The sequence below is a fragment of the Macaca nemestrina genome, chromosome 4 (genome assembly GCF_043159975.1).
Source record: "Macaca nemestrina isolate mMacNem1 chromosome 4, mMacNem.hap1, whole genome shotgun sequence".
Classification (NCBI taxonomy): Eukaryota; Metazoa; Chordata; class Mammalia; order Primates; family Cercopithecidae; genus Macaca; species Macaca nemestrina.
In genome coordinates this window covers 45,015,438-45,034,241 of record NC_092128.1, presented here as the reverse complement: position 1 = coordinate 45,034,241, position 18,804 = coordinate 45,015,438, and the positions used below count along the sequence as shown (strand labels likewise).

At 36.8% G+C, this 18,804-nt stretch overlaps 1 protein-coding gene and 1 pseudogene across 12 annotated transcripts in view; one reads left to right on the top strand and one right to left on the bottom strand.

The window, feature by feature from the left end:
• LOC105475796 (forkhead box P2) overlaps positions 1–18,804 on the top strand; it is a 600,968-nt gene that overhangs the window by 208,808 nt on the left and 373,356 nt on the right. The window lies entirely within an intron of this gene.
• LOC139362758 (large ribosomal subunit protein eL36-like) lies at positions 2,368–2,665 on the bottom strand (annotated as a pseudogene).

Genomic DNA, 18,804 nt, shown 5'->3' with positions numbered 1-18,804 from the left:
CTAAGTTTGGGTGGTAATTTTTATTCACTCATAGATAATTAATACATTATATGATATTTCAACCCTAAAATTATATCCACAAATTTCAGCACTGCCCTTGATTATTCCAAATTTCATTCCTATTTATATGATGATAGAATTTGGAGAAACATAATGCACTATATTTAAAAAAGAGAAAATGAAAACTTGTTCATATTTTTTAAATTAGAGTTTATGTTTATAGTTTTAAATTTGTGGCTTGGAACTATCCACTAGTAAAAATTTTTGATATCATTATACAAAATAGAAAATATGGATTTTAACTGGCCTGCTTTTCAATTCAACTGAACATTAAGTACCCTTTTAATGGTCTTATTTGCTGGGAAGTGCACCATTACAATAATCTGCTTTTTACAGCCCATATCAAATATGAACCAGCATCACTTATTACAAAGTTTGTGCTTTGGGAGACATTTTCACGGCATCTAACAGTACTATCCTACATTTCTTGGAATTAGTCTTTAATGATATCATTTTCCAAAATGAGTTGTTGCTCAAACTTACTGATTGTTTTGTGGTTAAAATCTAATCCAGCAGCTATATTTAAAATGTCATACAAATTTGTAAGGAAAGGTTCACTGAAACTACTGTTACATTAGTAATTGTATGAAAATGCTATAGAAGAGATACCATGCAGCTTGAATGTTTTTCGTTTTTTTCCCTTATATGATATCCAAGGGATGACTGTGAAACCTCATTTTAAACTGTTGGCAATTTGAGTTTTTACTATTGTCTGCCAGAGAACAGAGGACTATTACTGTAGGTGTCATGTAAAATGAAGTTATAGTCTGAAGCCTCCTTTTAGCTGTCAGCCTTATTAAGGAGCTCTTCATGTGTTGAACCTGGCACCTGGTATTGTATAAGCAATGCATGTGAGAGCCTGGGGAGAGCTTTCTTTCTCTGTTCTGTGGCCTTTATTAGGCTTGGCTCACATTTTCACTGTTGCTTTGCCTTATTCCAACTTTTTAGCTGCACCTCACAGCACAGTAGGTCTAATATAGATTGACTCCTTTGCCTGAAGACTGATTGAAACTTGTGTCTCAGAGTTGCTAATGCTCACTGAACCATTTTATTGAAGATAAAGTAAATAAAATAGATTGCCATATGAGAATTCTCTGAAATCAAATGGAATAATTTGGCAGGTTTAAGCCCATAAAGAAAGCAAAGCAGTGAAACAGAATACTTTTTATGTTCAGTATATTAAGGGGTAAATATTCTTGATATATTAGACCTAAAATATTTAGATTTTTCAGTACAATTAAATGTTAAATATAATTCTCAACTGCCATGTCATTTTTGATGTTAAACAATGGGCTTTCTCCAAGAGAGTAATATGAATAAAAACTTTTGGAACTACAATATTGTGATGATTTTTTTTCTTTCTCTTTTTGTGACACTTAAGTGCGTGGATCAGTAATCTCAGATAATTTAATAAGCAACACAAATGAATGGATTTGCCAGAGTACACTTTAGAATCCCAAGTTTGGAAAATAGCAGTAAACCTTAGCCCACCCAAAGATGACGTTAATCTTGAGCATTTTATTCTTTAATCAAGATTATGTGTTCACATAAGAACAACCTTTTCTGAAAAGTATCCTGTGGAGTTTTTTTTTTTTTTCTTTTTTGAATGAGACTGTTAGGTGTATTCAAAGAATAATTATAATATATGTGTTTTACATATCATGTGAAATAATTAGGGGAAGGAAGAAAAATGTTAGGGTGACCTTAGCATCTTGAATCCTGTGAACTTACAATAGCATATAGTAGCACAGTAACACTGACACATTTGATTTGTGAAATACAAAGTATTTCAAATATATTGAAACAAATATATTGTTTTGTTTCTTTGACAAAACAATATATTGTCAAAGTAACAAATATATTGACACATTTGATTTGTGAAATACAAAGATCTGAGCCCTTGCATGAAGATATTTTGAACATCCGATGCAGAGAAATGAAGATCTCTGATTGCCTGGGTCAGATGAAAAGTAAACATTTATAGAGGATAGATCAATAAAAGAATTTTGTAAGAAAATTTCTGAAGTTGCTGATTAAAGGTAGTATCTCTCTTCAACCTTATAAAGATTCTGTTACATTAATACTTTCTCTTATAATGTATCTTGTGGTTTCTCCAAATTCAAGATAATTTCCATCTGTGCCCCTCTTAAATGTGTATAATTTTAAAAAAAATTTTGCTAATATATTTCATTTGTTTCACAGGTGATGATTTATGCTTACTTTTAGTTATATCCACTATATGCATTTTTTTTTTTTTTTTTTCTGTCAAGCTGCTCTTTATTTCAGGGAGAGGGCAGGGCAGGGGGCTCAGTCTTTCTTAGCAGCGACTTTCCTCATGGCGCCCAGAACCTTTCTCAGCTCCTCCTGCTTCCTCTTGGCGCGGATGTGTCCCCATCCTTTTCTTGATGAATTTCAGGGCCCGTTTGTCCTTGGAGACCTTCCGTAACTCTATGGCGCGCCGCTCCTATGGGGCGAACCCACACACCTCTCGGATCATGTCCCGCACAAACTTCTTGTGTTTGGTCAGGCTCTCGTGGTGACGGCTGTGCCTGGGCTGGCTCACGTTCTTGGTCACCTTGTGGCCCTTGTTGAGGCCCATGGTCATAGGGGTTACCCAGAGCTAGGGCTGCTGCTTTTCGATGGTGGCCGTAGCAGAAGCATTTTTTGCCTCAAAGTGCCCAATAGTCCATCAGTTCGCACTACTATTAACTATTTTTTGTAACGATTTTCACCAACCCTGCCGCAGTTAGACATAAAGGATACATTGCATTCTCATAAGAACAATAAGCCATCTGAAAGAAATCCTTGACACTGTTTTGCCTTTTAAAGTAATGTTGTCAGTCAAGAGCTGCTTTAGCTCTTGACCATGACTTTGACTCTTTTCCCTCCATGGGATTCAGTCAGTTTCGAGGTTCAGTCAGTTTCACGGTTCAGGCTGTTTCCAAAAGTATGTGAGGCTGAATAAGAATAAACATGCTCCATGTTCCCTTGTGAGTGAACTGAGAGGTTATCACATTGCAGTTTTTCCTCATGTAGTGGTGCTGAAAGTATAATCAGTTACCCAGTATTATGAAAATAATGCTCTATGTTTAGTGTTCCAGTGCCCTTATATTGTATACTTATCTTTATTATTATATTCTATACTTATTTCCTTCTGATTGATCAGAAAATGTTAAAGTCTGTTCTTTTATCTAGAAGTACATCTTATTTGCTATGGACTCCAACCATTTCCTTCTTTTGAGATTTTGGTTTTGAGTGTGAACTTGCCCTCAGGAAATCATGTGTCAGGAAAAGTTTTCTCAAAATGAGAACAACATTACATGGAAATCTGACAAGGCTTAGATCCTTTAACAATGTATTCTAAACTTGTAGCAACATGCCAAACTGCAGATCAGAGAACTTGTAGCAGAAGCGCTGTGCTTGGTAAGTCATTTCCTGTGCTCACCCTTGACTTCTCCTGTGTCTCTATTCACCACTTGTTCCTGCTTTGTCTTTATGCTTCATTCTCCTTTGCAAAATGCTTGTCTTCTTTACATTATTCGTATTAAGTAGTGTATGTTCTTTGGTATTACTGTCTGGTCTCTCAGTCAGCACCGTGAGCTTAGAATAGTAACAAAAGTAATAGTAATAAAATTAATAATACTATCCAACATGTTACAGTGTCAGGTATTCTTCTCAGTTATCCACCAGCATTAGCTCCTTGAATATTCACAATCTAATTGTTATATACTTGTGAGGTAGAAGGCAATACAATCTTCATTTTACAGATGAAGGTGTGGGGCTCAGAAACGTTAAATAATTTGCCCAGTGTTACCTAGTTACTGTGTGACAGAACTAAGACTTGAACTAAGGCAGTTTAGCTTCAAAGCTCTCCAGAACTCTATTGCCCAGGACTGTTGAACAACTTCTCCTCTCATGTGGTTTCACTCGTGGCCTAAAACACAGTATGTAATTTAAGCATAAAGAGGTTTATGATGCAGTTCCACACCTGCATATTAAATTTTTGGAAGCTAGCATAGTCGAAATCAGTTAACTTCTGAATTATAGAATGCATTTTAAATAAATCACTTTTCTTTCAAATAGAGACACGTGGACTAAGGTGTGGACATATTACTAAGAACTCATGAACCATACATACAGAATTAGAAAGAATGACTTGTATTTAGTGTTTCAGTCAACTGAAAGGGATTGTTTCATATACTTTAAAATTTTAGTAGGCTAACATGCATTCTGAAACTTTTTTCAGTATAGGTTTAATTGTCTTACATAATTATAACAAAAATATGCTAAAACTGAACGTTGCAATCTTAAAAATAATACTGCTGAAGGTAAATAACTATACAATATATCATTCAAGATGCTTTTGTGAGTAAAAAGGATTCTGTTAGTATTTACCCCAAGCAATAGGTATGTATTGGGACTATCTTGGGTGAAGATGTATGGATATTCTACTTGAAGCAGAAGCTGTTAGTTGTCATTCCAATATCCTTTCTTCTCTTTTTTCTTTGATAACAGAACTCTGATATTATTAAGACATACTTTATTACTATACATAGCATATACTTCATGGGAAACTGACCCCATATCTAGTTCCAAGAGGTGGATCCTGACTAGGTAAAACCAATTATGATGATCCTATTCTTTTCCCAGTATAGCTTATTTATTTTTTATTATTAATTTAATAAATATTAAATAATGTGAAGTAACTTCTCTAAAGTTATATAAATAAATAAATTTAGTGTTTAATTTATTAAACATGAAGCCCTTTCTACCTCTTGATCAACTGAGATAGTAACTTTCTATTTAATATATTTTGATGTAGAATTTTTGTCACTTAAAGTTATAAATATTCTAACTAATATACTCATTTTAATCATTATTTGAGGAGTCGGACTCTCACCAGACTTTCACATTACAGGGATTTCTATTTGCATAATGCAGGGTGGGTTTAGGGAAGAGGACTGAGGAGCTTAATAGGGAAAACAGGAATAGAAGTTTATCTCCCAAGAGTTCAGAAAGGTTATTAAAATGAATCGAAAAGTGGTTTCTTTGTCTTTTGTCTTCTGAAAATGATTTAAGGAAATCAAAGGATTACACAGTACTCATTTACACTTTCAGGTTGACATAGATATTCCTTGCAATTTCTGTGACATTTTCTTACAGGAAGGCTTATTCCAATTCTTCCAGCAACTACCCTAACACACACTCACACACTCACACACACACACACACACACACACACACACAACTTCACTTTTGGTGGGATTTTTGAGAGGGAATGGAAAAGAGATTTAAGCTACTAGTTTTTTCTTATCTGAAGATAGCTGCTTCTCTGGTTCTTATTATTATACTTTAGGCAATTAGATATATAGATTATATATTTCTTTACATCACAGATGACGATTCAATCTATATAACCATAGGAAAGGGAACTGGTTAAGTTAGAGTATATAAAACAATATAATAACAAATAATATTTAGATAAATGAATAATGCAGGTGTGAAGCACTATTTAAATAACATATTTTCCTTAAAATATGTATTTATTTATTAGAAAATTATATGCAAAAATATCATTGATTATTTCTGGGAGACAGGTATATAAAAGATTTTCATTTTCCTATTTATATATTTAATTATTTTCTATATTATTTCAACTTTGTTCATCAAACACATTTTTTTCCTGAAACAAGAACAAATATTAAAATAAAATAGGAAAAAGTTCTTATTCTCAACTGGCTGCAATTCTCTGAGTAGTACACTACTATAGGTATAATTAACCAGATGCCTCATTGCTCAAGCATTCTTAGTAATAAAGATTTAATATATCTTTTCTTGTGTTTCTGCTCAGAATTTTAATGCCTATAAAGACAATGTTGTTGTGAATCACAACATCATTAGAAACTGGAATTTTCACTTGGAGAGTTTTTTTTTTTTCTTGATATCTGTACACTTTTCAAAACATGTAAATGTTAGCTGCTAACTGGCTTATCTTTAAAAACTGTCTTTCATAAAATCTGAAAAGCACTCCTTTTCATTGTGAGAGATAATTTAGAATTAATCCTAAGACAGAACTGACTAAGCCATGTGATTCTTAGCCCCATGAGAATGAGATACAAATCCCCTTTTACACAACCATGTTTTAATTCTCCCTTTACTAATATGAAATGTAAACTTTTAGATATATATTTGAGATATATTATTTCAAAAAGCAATATAATGTAAATGGTTGATATACTCAAATTGGAATTCACATTCCTTATCTTAACGAAATAGTCATATAAATTCCCTAATTGCAGAATAGCCATAATTTTGACAGCCAAAAAGAGTGATACATAGACCATCATTAGTGCTGTTTTTCAAAACGCTGAAAACCAGACAAGTTAGAAACAAAACACATGTTACTTTGATATAAGCATCATTGAACTTCTGGAAAATTCATTCTATATTAAGAATATAAAAATACCTTTATTTCATACATAAAATAAGGTTAGGTCTAGTCACAAGTTTTTTAGTTTCACAAATATTTGGAGAAAGTCTTGAAAGATGTGATAGCATTCCTCATTATTGTGGATGGCTACCAAACATAACTCCTGTCCACACATGTTAACCATGTCTCAAATTGTTGCTACATTCAAAAATTCTCCCCATAATTTTCAAAACTCCTGTTAAATAGTGCTATGCCCCTCACTGAGGAGCTTTGGTTTTGGTACCGGGAGACCTAAGTGCTTCATCTCTGCTACCATCTGTGAAGTTGGACAAATGTGTTTATCTTTCTGAAGTTCAGGTCTGTGATTTATTTATGGAAAATGACATAAATGAAAAGGACATTTTGCACTGGGTGTCTATCATCTCTTTTAAAAGTATAACATTTTGTAATTCTGTAAAATAAAGTCCCTATCTTATCAGCATAACTTGGAGGAACCTTCTAAGAATGTTTGTTTAGAAAGATTAACTTTCTAAAATGATTCCCTTGCATCTCAAGACCTGGTCAACATCTTAAACAATGAATATTTCACCTGACTTCCAGTACTTGGGATTTGTATAAGTTCTCTGTGGCTTTCTGCCATACTTTTTAGGCAGCTCATTGAAGGTAATTAAAATGGTAGAAGTATCACCCATCACTATATGACAACATTTGACAAGTTCATCATTAGTCATTTGTATAAAAAGCAGAAGTGATTAATGATAAAAAGCAGAAGTAAATCTCTGAGGCTGTTGATTAGTAGAAGTCAACCCATAATTTACTCTTATTGAATTTTAACTTCTAGATTGTAATTATCATGATTACTTAACAATATTTATTGACTGCTGTCTTACATGTAATTCCATATTTTGATCTTTGTTAACTAATTCAAATTTTTGTAGGAATCTCCATGTTATAACAGTGGTTGGTAGAGCATGCATTCACACATGTGCAAATATGATTCATTCAGAGAAATCACCATATACATCTGTATAGTCACAACATATGAACTTTTGATGGTAAAACCATTGGGTTTTAGAAATTTATATATATGTACAAATACTCATTTATTAGTGCAAACCTATATGGAAGTTCCTACTTGCTTCATAGTTCTCAGTTTAAAAGCACTTTAAATATATTAAATCATATAATACTCAACAACTTCAAGAGGAGTTCATACTATCATTTATTCCATTTTAAAATAAACATAATTTGAAGTTAGTAAGAATAGAGACAGTATTTAAACTTAAGCAGTTTGGTTTTAGAATCTGTAATTTTAACCTATGAATTATTGTGATGGACACACCGAAAGATAACTCTATAATGAGCCAAAGTTTTGTATAATTCCCTTCCACTGAGTGAGGGTGGAACCTACGACTTGTTTCTAGCTAACAAATATGGCACAGATGATAGAATAGTCATTCCATAAATATATGAGACTCCATTGTAGCAGACTGGAGCAAGTGATTATTCTGCTGGACTTGAAGAAGAAAGCTGCCATGTTTCTGAGAAGACTGGGAAATGGCCACATGGTAAGGAACCGTCAACAGCCTCTCAGGAGTTGAAAGGAGCCCCAGCTTAGAGCCAAAAAGAAAATGGAGATCTCGATCCTACAAATCCAGGAATGAATTCTGCCGACGATCAAGTGAGCTTAGAAGAGGGTCCTGAGCTCAAGAAAAAGAACACAGCCTGGTTTATACCTTAACTGCAGTCTTGTGAGAGCCTGAGCAGATGACTCAGCTAAGCTATGCCCAGATACCTGAGTTACAGAAATTGCAGGGTAATAAATGCATGTTCCATTATGCATCAAGTTAGTCATAATTTGTTACATAGCAATAGGTAGCTAATACAATTTTGAATAGTTGAAATAAAACCCCATATCACTTATTTTTAAATAAGTAATTGTCACAGATAACATGGAAGTTGAAATGATTTTTGAAGATAAAATTGAGCTGTTTGGAATTTTGACTATGTGATTGTGAAAAATCCTACACATACAAAAAGAGATATGATTGAAGGCAATGATATTTGCATCTGGGAAGATTTTAAGACATGTTTGCGAAATAGGAGATACTTATTAAAGAACTTATGATGTTTTAAAGGAAATCTCAACTTATAAAGTGAATTTGAAAGTCATTGAGGGATGTTAGTAGAAGGCTTGTTTGACCAAAGCACTGGAGCAGAGAGTGACTGCACATAGAGCATTCATCTTTCATGCCCTCTAGTAATCATTTTCCTTACCTCTTTTCTTTGTAGATCATTTTTAAACCTTTGTTTCCTGTTTAGTCTCTTTTATAACCAGAGTTTTACTCCTTCTGCATTTTTAATCTGCTCACCCTTTTCTATTTGTTGTCTGCCTTAGAAATATGAAGTTAGAGGTTTTAAAAAATCTTCTTATTGATAATATACTTTTAATCTCAACTTTTGGGGCAAGTTAACTCATTTCTTTATAGTTTAGTTATTGGTTAGTTGTGAACTTTGTGACTCACTGTGATTAATAATTTGTAAAATAAGTTAATTTTAAACAAAGTGTGTAAAAGTAGAATATTGACTGCCTAAACTGATACTCTAAGAATGAAACATGAGATGTTTTATTCTCTTATTTATTATTTCACATTTTATGGCTGCAGGCTTTATACCTTTATGAAATCTTTAATAATTTTTAAGTATATTGATGAGAATAAGTATGGCGAATACTTAACAGAAGGAATTCAAATGCAATTATAATTAGATATATAGTACATTGTAGTCTAAGTAATAACAAATAGGTAGGTGGATTTACTTTAAATATTTTAAAGCTGTTACTATAGGATTGTTTGCTTGTGCTATTACAAGTGACCTAGTACTTGTGGCCACAGAAAGTAGCCTTTAGCAAACAAAATAAACACTCTAGCTTCTAAAGGTCTTCAATGAATATGGGTTTCCAAGTTTTACATCTTAAACTCTAGTGGCTAATCATGTGAAGAATGGTAAATAAGTGTGGGGTAGCTCAATGCTAGACTGCAGAATAAATAAAATTTGTAAATAAAAAAATCATTCATTTTTATCCTTCACTTTTATATTGTTAAAATAGAGGCTGGGCATGGTGACTCATGCCTGTAATTCCAACTTTGGGAGGCTGAGGTGGCAAATCACTTGAGGCCAGGAGTTCAACACCAGCCTGGCTAACATGACAAAATTGTCTCTGCTAAAAATACAAAAATTAGCCAGAAGTGGTGGTGCATGCTGGTAGTCCCAGCTACTCGGGAGGCTGAGACATAAGAATCACTTGAATCCAGGTTGTGGAGGTTGCAGTGAGCCGAGATCGCGCAACTGCACTCCAGCCTAGGTGACAGAGCAGGACTCTGTCTCATTCATATATATATATATATATATATATATATATATATATATATACACATATATATATATATATACACACACACACACACACACACACACACACACATACACACACACACACATATATATATATATAGAGAGAGAGAGAGAGTGTGTGTACATGTGGAAATTTCATAAATTGAAGTTCAGAATACTTCTTTCTCTATAATCCGTGTTCTCTTAATGATACTTTGTCTTTACTGTTAATAGTTAACTATTTCCCACATGTTCTTCTTTGCACATCCACAAAAATGGTTTGAAATGTTTCTGAAGCAACATTAAAGGCATTTAAAAATAGAATAAAACATTTAAGAACAGAAAGCAATTCTGTGTGCTGAAAGGACATTAACTATACAAATAGTAAGCTAGATATATATTTTATCATTAAATATTTTATAAAATTTTTACTATGCTGTCTTATTCTGGATATTTTAAAAAGATCGTCATTTGTATCATTAATATAAGAATGAAAAAATACAATATGCTTGACCTCATTTGACTTTCTGACGTTGAATCATTTAAAAGGTTTGTAAGACGTTTAATTACCAAAAGGTATGATCATTATTCATCTCATCATTTGATATTTAACGTCAACTGAATTGCCTCCCTGGAGTGCACTGTGTTTCACAGATCAATGAATTTACCACGATCTTGAAGGAGAGCTTTAAACGTTCATTGAAAAGAAGGAAAAGTATATCCCTCTTGTAAAATGGCTTACATATTCATTTCATCAGCTTCATAATTATTTTATTTACTTCTGTGAATAAGTCTCCTTATAACAGTATTTTTGAAGTTTTACATATCCTTTAAGTAAATTATAGTGTTAATCAGATTTGTTTTACTCAAATGCACTGAAAATTCTGTAACAGAGAAATACAGAGGTAGATTTCTTGAATAAATTCTACTTTTGAGAGCTATCTTAAATGACTCTTATTTAAAATATGATTCTCAATATTCAGTACAACTTCTGTAAAATGATTCTTATAAAAGCATTATTTTATATTCCATCCAGTCCTTACACATTTATGAGGAAATTGTACAGTAAGAAGTTTACAACTGGAAGAGGAATTGTTCCTTCTTTCCCACTAGCTCCTTGGATGCTCCCTAGTTCTGATGTCATATCATTGAAACGCAGTTAATAAAAACACTCAAAGTTTATTGTGTTTGCTCCATGCCAGGTCTTCTAATCACTTTATACATCTTAACTCATTTAATATTTCACCAGTCTTATAATGTGGGTACCACTATTCCCATTTTTTGCAATTATATAACTTGCCCAAGGTCACGTAGCTAATAAATAGAAGAACCAGACTTGGGCCCTTGTGAGTGGGTCTTAACCACTTGTACATACTGTCCCTTGGGCAGAAGAGGAGAGTCATAAAAAAAGCAGTTGGGCTTTTTCTTTTTTACACTTTAGCCAAACTAATGTTAATCTTAATGAAAAATAATATAAGCCATCACTTTCTGTGCTACCCCTAATCTGAGGTGGTTTGGAGAACAGAAGTTATATATATTAAAATTATAGGATGCTCAGTGTATTATTAGGTTAGCCAGAGTACCAGGTCTGATATTTGATTTTACCCTATTTACATGTAGTAAGTCAACCTGTTGCTGTTTTGTGGATTCTGGCAGAAAACATGAAACTCTTAGAGTGAAAAGACTAATTACAGCACAGCAAGCCACGTGAATATTCGTTTCCTTTGCTCCCAAGTGCTGCAGGGGTGATACAGTATGGCCCAAATGGATCCTGTGCACGCACAGGGTATTCATTACAGCTGAGGAACACTCAGCTAGGAATATCTGCTACTTTTATAGAAAGCAATAAGCAAATCTGCTCTTTGTCCCAGATATAATACCTTATCCCTTAAGGTTATTCACTGCAAACACAACCCTAAGAAATACGCCAGGTGAAAACTGCATAGAATCTGTATTCTTAGTGCATCTGGCAAAAGGTATAGGAGGGCCAGAAGCTCATGGAGAATGTCTTTATCAAGTCTGAACCCTGTACTATGTTAGTTTCTTATGGCTGCTCTAATAAATTACTGCAAACTTAGTGGTTTAAGACAACATAAACTTATTATCTTATAGTTCTGGAAGTCTGAAGTATGACATGGATTTCACTGGTCTAAAGTAAAGGTGTCAGGAGGGACATGTTTTTTTTGTTGTTGTTGTTTTTGTTTTTTTCTGGAGGTGCAAGGGAAGAATTTGATTTCTAGCCTTTTCCAACTTCTAGAGGTTGCTTACATTTCTTGGCTTGGAGGCTCCTTCCATCTTCAAAGCCAGCCATGACTGGTTGAGTCTCTCAGATCGCATAACTCTGACATTGGCCTCTTCTGCCTACCTCTTCCACAGTTAGGACTCTTGTGATTACAGTGGGCCCACTGGCTAATTCCAGATCATCTCCCTGTTTTAGGATCAGCTGATTAATAATCTTAATTCCATCTGCAGTCTTAATTTCTTTTCACTGTGTAACATAACATTTTCAAAGGTTCTGGGAATTCAGATGTGGACATCTTTGGGAAGCCATTATTCTGCCTACCAAATATGCTGTCTTGGTTTTTGGTGAATTTTCATGAGTTTGTGACGTTGTTGTCCACTCTGATTAATTTGAGTGACAGAGGTTAGGATTAAATCATTCAATTTGTCTCATACAGCATTTAACTAAGGCTACTATTAATAGGATTTCAAGCAGCAGGATTAAGGCCACCTGTAAATGCTGACCTCATTTATGCCCCTCAGAGTCTTGACTCAGCCAATTTTGAATAACTAGCCAGGACGGACTAGTAGGTCTTAGTTTAGCCAGACAAGATGTAGTCTAAGGCCAGTTAATGACCTGCACAATGGAGTTTAAACAGATACACTGGCCCGTAATCCCAGCACTTTGGGAGGCCGAGACGGGCGGATCACGAGGTCAGGAGATCGAGACCATCCTGGCTAACACGGTGAAACCCCGTCTCTACTAAAAATACAAAAAAATTAGCTGGGCGAGGTGGCGGGCGCCTATAGTCCCAGCTACTCGGGAGGCTGAGGCAGGAGAATGGTGTGAACCCGGGAGGCGGAGCTTGCAGTGAGCCGAGATCGCGCCACTGCACTCCAGCCTGGGCGACAGAGTGAGACTCCATCTCAAAAAAAAAAAAAAAAAAAAACAAACCCCCCCCCCAAAAAAAAACAGATACACTGATATTTAGTGTCATTATCAATCATTGCAGGGGGAACAGGTGGACCAGAAAAGAACCCCCACATAGATGCATTCTGTGGCCCTTTCTCCTTCATATACAAACATGTAACTCAAAGGGGTACATCAGTTCTCTTCAAGATGCATTACCAAGCTTTATTTGGATCATCTTTATACTTTAGTTTGGTTAAGTGACAGGCAGATTCACTGAATAGCTAGCTGCACTATGATTGCCATACATTTCATAACCGAAAGCCAATTGGGCATCAGGAGAAACATGAATTCATTTTAGGGATATTTAAATAAGGTTGGATTAATTTATGTGTTTGAATACATATTGGCAGTCGGGATGGGGAGAGGATGTTTAGGAGTTGCCAAAGATGGCATCAGGCACAACAAAATAGTTTAGGTGTCATGATGTTCACATTACCTTGTCTGTTTTTGTAGCTTGTGGATGGGGATGATAAACTGAGCAACAGGTCACATTACCAGCTGCAGGAGCTGCTTTACTTAAATGAACCGTATGATGCTGGGCGGTGGCACTAGATCTAGGAGGGAAGGAGCGTCAATTGTTCCTCCCCTCTCACCTTCCAGGGTCGAAGGTCCTTTCACTTAGTGTCAGGATTATTGCTTTCACTTCATAGCCACAAATTTGGCATGCCACAATCCAGTAGCTATAATTTCATCTTTTTTCCAGACATCCTCTAGTTTCATCTCCATCTTTCATCTTAAAGGGCAAGATGGGAATAGAAGAAGGGCTTTTGTACAAAATAGAAACCTATGATAAGCCCACCTTGGCCCTCATAGGCCACTGTGGGGGACTCAGCGAACAATATACTCAATCAATTGGTCATTATACTAATGACCTAGGATTATGTTAATCCAACTAGAGTATACAAGGGACTGAACTACAAGTAGTTTGAACTCCCTAGGACTCCTCATAAGTGAGTTGCCACCTGGAAGGGATACCAACCAGGCTGACTGAGGATTACTGTGGATAAGTGCATCGTATCTAGAAACATTCAGAGTAGAATCCTAAATTTTCAAAACAGGTCTATATAACCATCACCCTTTTCATCCTACTCATTATCCAGGAGATGGTCAAAGGCGATAAACCCTTTTAAGGGATAGCTATATTTAGTGACCAAATTGTCCTGCTAAGGTGTGTAGACCAAAAAGAGATGAGAGATAAAGGACCAGAAATATTTCTGAATTGCTTTTTGAGGATACTGTACCAGTCTTCTGCAATCCAGATGCCTGTGGAAGGTAGAAGCATGGACTGTTGTTCATCAGTTACCTTGGCTTGCGGTCTATTGTAGGGTGATCTTTGCAATAAAGATGTAGAATTGTCCATCTGTAGGTGGTCCATAAAGCTGAAAATATGACATAGTCAAGTTTCAGGGCCACAATATCATGGCCAGAGTTTGCTGATTAGACTGAAACGGTGTCACTGTAATCCAAAAAAGTCTCAACAGCTGTGAAGCATCAACAGCAGTAGACCTGAGAGGGAGACAAAAGACTGATATAGTCAATTTGCCAGGGGCAGGTGGAATCAATGCTGTTGACTCTCTCAAGTTGATTTTCTCAAGTTTCTACATATCTTGTAAGCAGAAATACTACCTAATCTTTTCAGAATGTGTATAGCAAACAGTTTTGGAAGTTAGAGATACAACTTTTATTTGCAGCAGAGAGCAGGTTTGTTCACTTTTTGTTATAATAAAGACAATGTATCCTTCTGAGATAAAGATTAGACAAGTGTAATTCCTTTTATAAAATATACTGGTTCCCTAAGATAAGTGATCCTTTTTGTGTGCAGTGTCACTTGGCCCTCTTCTCGTCACTCTGTGGAAGCTGAAGCTCGGGAAACTGGTTTCTTGTTATCTATAATGTTAGACCCTTTCTCAGTTCTTGACAATCACCATAAGAAGTGTGGCTTCCTGTACCACTATACCAGGGCACCAGTTTATAGCAGGTGCTATAAGTCTGGCATGCAGTGGTAGCTTCTGCATCAGAAACATAGAATTCTGAATTGTGTGTCCAGTTTATGATGGTGGGTCCACAGCCATGACTGATAGGATGATGGTACAGGTAGCAATAGTGGTAGTCTGGCTGGGACAGGCTTGATCAGCATCTTAATTCTAATTGATCGCATCAGAGAACAGACTTTTAATGTGGTCACCTTTAGGAATGACTCAGACTCTCTGATCAGCAGCTACAAATTTTTCCCCATAGTTCTCAGCTCTAAAGGGAGATGTATTTTTTTTTCTTAGAGACAGAGTCTCACTTTGTTGTCTAGGCTAGAGTGCAGTGGTGTGATCATAGCTCACTGCAGCTTCTGACTCTTAGGCTCCGGTGATCCTCCAGCTTCAGCCTCCTGAAGACTGAGACTACAGGCACATGCCACCACACCCAACTCTTTTTTTTTTTTTTTTAAGATATGCGGTCCTACTACATTGCCCAGGCTTGTCTTGAACTCCTGGCCTCAAATGATCTTCCCACCTTGGCCTCCCAAAGTGCTGGGATTATAGGAATGAGCCACTGCACCTGTTGGGAGGTATCTTTAATCTGCCAGTCTCTGCTTTTCTAAGTGGTAGACCAAACATCTGGGATATTGTCAACAGTCCAAGATATAGTAAAAATGTGACAAGGCTCATAAAGTTGAGTTTTGGTTATTGCTACCTTGAGTTACACCCACTAGCTGAGTAAGTAAGCAGCAGCAGTCTAAGAAACATCATGAAGTTTCAGCTTAGCCAGAGTATCAGGGAAGCAGGTCCAGGCACTTAGGGGAAGTCTGTAAACTGAGGGACCAATTGAGATAGCAGCTTTACCTTGAGTGGTGTAGTTAGGGTGAATGTCTCCCCCAGAGGGGTAGCCGCCACTTGTTCATATAAAATTGAGATGCCACTAGGACTAGGCTAACTGGCTCTTGAATGTACTATTTCCATTTGACTACAGAAGCCTATGAAGGCCCTTCCTAGCTTAATAGTCATCATGTCCAAGTTGATCCTACCCTCAAATGGGAATGTCAGGCCCGAGGGTCACAAGAGTCCTCCATATGTCAAGTGTTAGGAGAGCATAGTAGCATATTAGCTGCCTTATTTTTTTTTTCAAGTGGGTGTACAGTGGCAGTATCAGGCAGGTGGCACTATTTTACTGGAAATGGTCTTTTTGAGTACTCTGGAAGGCACCAGAGTTTCTAGTTGAAGCTGTGGTTTTCCTTTCTCCTCTTTAGATTCTGTGTTGTTTTTTGTTGTTGTTGTTGTTGTTGTTGTTGTTGGACAACCTGGGAGAAATTAGGGAGGTGGAGTGGGGGACATAGGGGTGAAAGTGCACATCTCTCTATCGCCCATCTTCATATGGCCATCACTGAATAGGAGAATTTCTTCTGACATTTAAAGAACACTTTTTTAAGAGCAGGAGTGAAAGTTTATTAAAAAGCTCTCTAGCAGGAGTGAAAGGAAGTAAAGTACACTTGGAAGAGGGCCAAGTGGGTGACTTGAGAGGCCAAGTGTGCAGCTCAGCCTTTTGACTTGGGGCTTTATATGTTGACATACTTCCGGGGTCTTGTGTTACTTCTCCCCTGATTCTTCCCTGGTGGCGGGCTGTCTGCCTGCGCATGCTTGAGTCCACTCGACCACCTTCTGAGATCTTATAGGGAACTTGTGGATCACCAGTTTCAGGTGTTTTCTATCTATTAGGAGACTGCCTTTCCCTGGCGCTGGCTGTGACCAGTTATTTTAGAGAGACAGTTAACAACCACCTGACCATCACTTGACAGTCACCTGACATTCCTGATATGTGTGTGTCAGGTGGGGGATGAGCCTCTTTTGCCCTGCTCATGACTGACTGACCTGTTGTAACATTTTCCCCCTCAAGAGTCCAAGACCCCAGTTATTTGGGGAAATGGATAAAGGTCAGTCTTCCATAACTGTTTCCTGCTGACAAAGGGTCAGTGGTGATGCTTCTGTGGGTCTTGGCCTCTTGCTAGCTGTCACGGCAGGAGGATGGCCCTGTGGATTGGTGAAAGTGGTATCCAGCCAGGTCCAGGAGAGACAGGGGCAGGATTTCACCAATGCCAAATATACTTCAGCAGTAGAAGCCACAAGATTACATTATTAAATTGTTCCAAGAGTCCCCCCAGTGCAAACCCTAGCTCAACACCATTTAGTTATATTCTGGTGTGTTTTCCTTTTGTAGGAACTTAAACCAAGGTTTCTTATGTGCGCATGAGTTGGTGGCCAGAGTGACAACTGGTAGGAAACTATGTCGTTCCCCAGCTAGGAGAACAGAGAGGAGGGGTACATGATAGTAGGGGGTCAAGTTTACAGAGACAGTAGGAGCAGTGGGAAGGAAACTGAATGGCAGGCTTTTCTTAAAAAATCTTCTTTATTATTCTACATTTTACTTTTAATTTTTAACCTTTTGCAGTGGACTTGGTGCTTTAGTTCTGGGAACTCTTTCTTGTATACCTCCTGGGCCCTGGAGCCTCTTTTGTACATGCCCCTGTACATGCTGCTGTATTTCACATCGTAGTTCTTAATGCCTTCTGACACTTGTGCACCCAGTGTCTTATTCTCCTTATCAGCCAAGCTGGGTGGGGCAGGAGGAGGTTGCAACAGAAGCCAGATGCATGAGCTTGGCCCAGTCTTTATTATTATTATTTGCATTTACTTTTTTTGAGTGGCCACCTGCTGGGCACTCAACCAAATGAACTTTAATGTATTCATTTCACCCAAATCTCCATATTGAATAGGGAAGTCCTGATTGCCAACATTATTTATTTTGGGTTTGGGGATTCCATGATTCAGTAGCCACATTCACATTGCCTTTTGTCCTTGGTTGCTGGACTTGCTATCCTATTGTCAAGAAAACAACATATTCTTTTTGCTTTTAGAAGAGTGAGGAGCAATCAGGGTATCATTTGAGCAGCTTGTTTTATTTCTGTCTCTCTCTGTTTAGCCTCTAAACATTATCTTAACTCCCATTCATGAGTCCTTATTCACCCCTCATCTACTACATAGGTGAGAATGTTCACTTATGGAACCCAGAGAGCCTTTTCATTTCTTCAAACCTGATCCAGAGAACCCTTTTCCTTCCTGTTCCAGAAAACCATGTCTCTGTTAACATCTTATCCTTTGTCAAACCTGTTGGGTTTAGGGTTTGAGTTTACCTAATAGTCTAATAATTAGTCTATTATTATTTAATGGATACTGGCAGGAGACATGAGATGTCAGGGTCAGAGTCAAATAACTGAATTATAGCACAGCAGGCAGCATAAGCAACAGCATTTTTGTGTTGGTTCCCCTTGCCTCAAGTCTCAGAGCGATGTCTACAGCCCAGATGGATGCTTTGCATGCTGTGGAGCTGCAGTGAGTTTGGGAAATCCACCACTTTGTAGCTAGCAGTAAGCTAGCCTGCTCTGTCTTCGAGGGAAACATTACCTAATTCCTCAAAGTTGCAAACTGTAAACACAACCCTGATAAATGGCCTGGGGCAAGAGCAATGAAGATGTGTTCTTGGCACACCTATCAGAATGTGGAGAAACTTGACAGACTCATGGAGAATTCATCAAAAGGTCTTTATAGAGTTTCACTTCCTGCCTTTGCATCTTGTGTCTCAGAGTATTTTATAACCCACCATATTTGTGAAGAGGGGGAAATACAGTGACTGAACATCTTCACGGTGCGATCACATACAGAGTCCAGAAATTCTCTGAAAATAA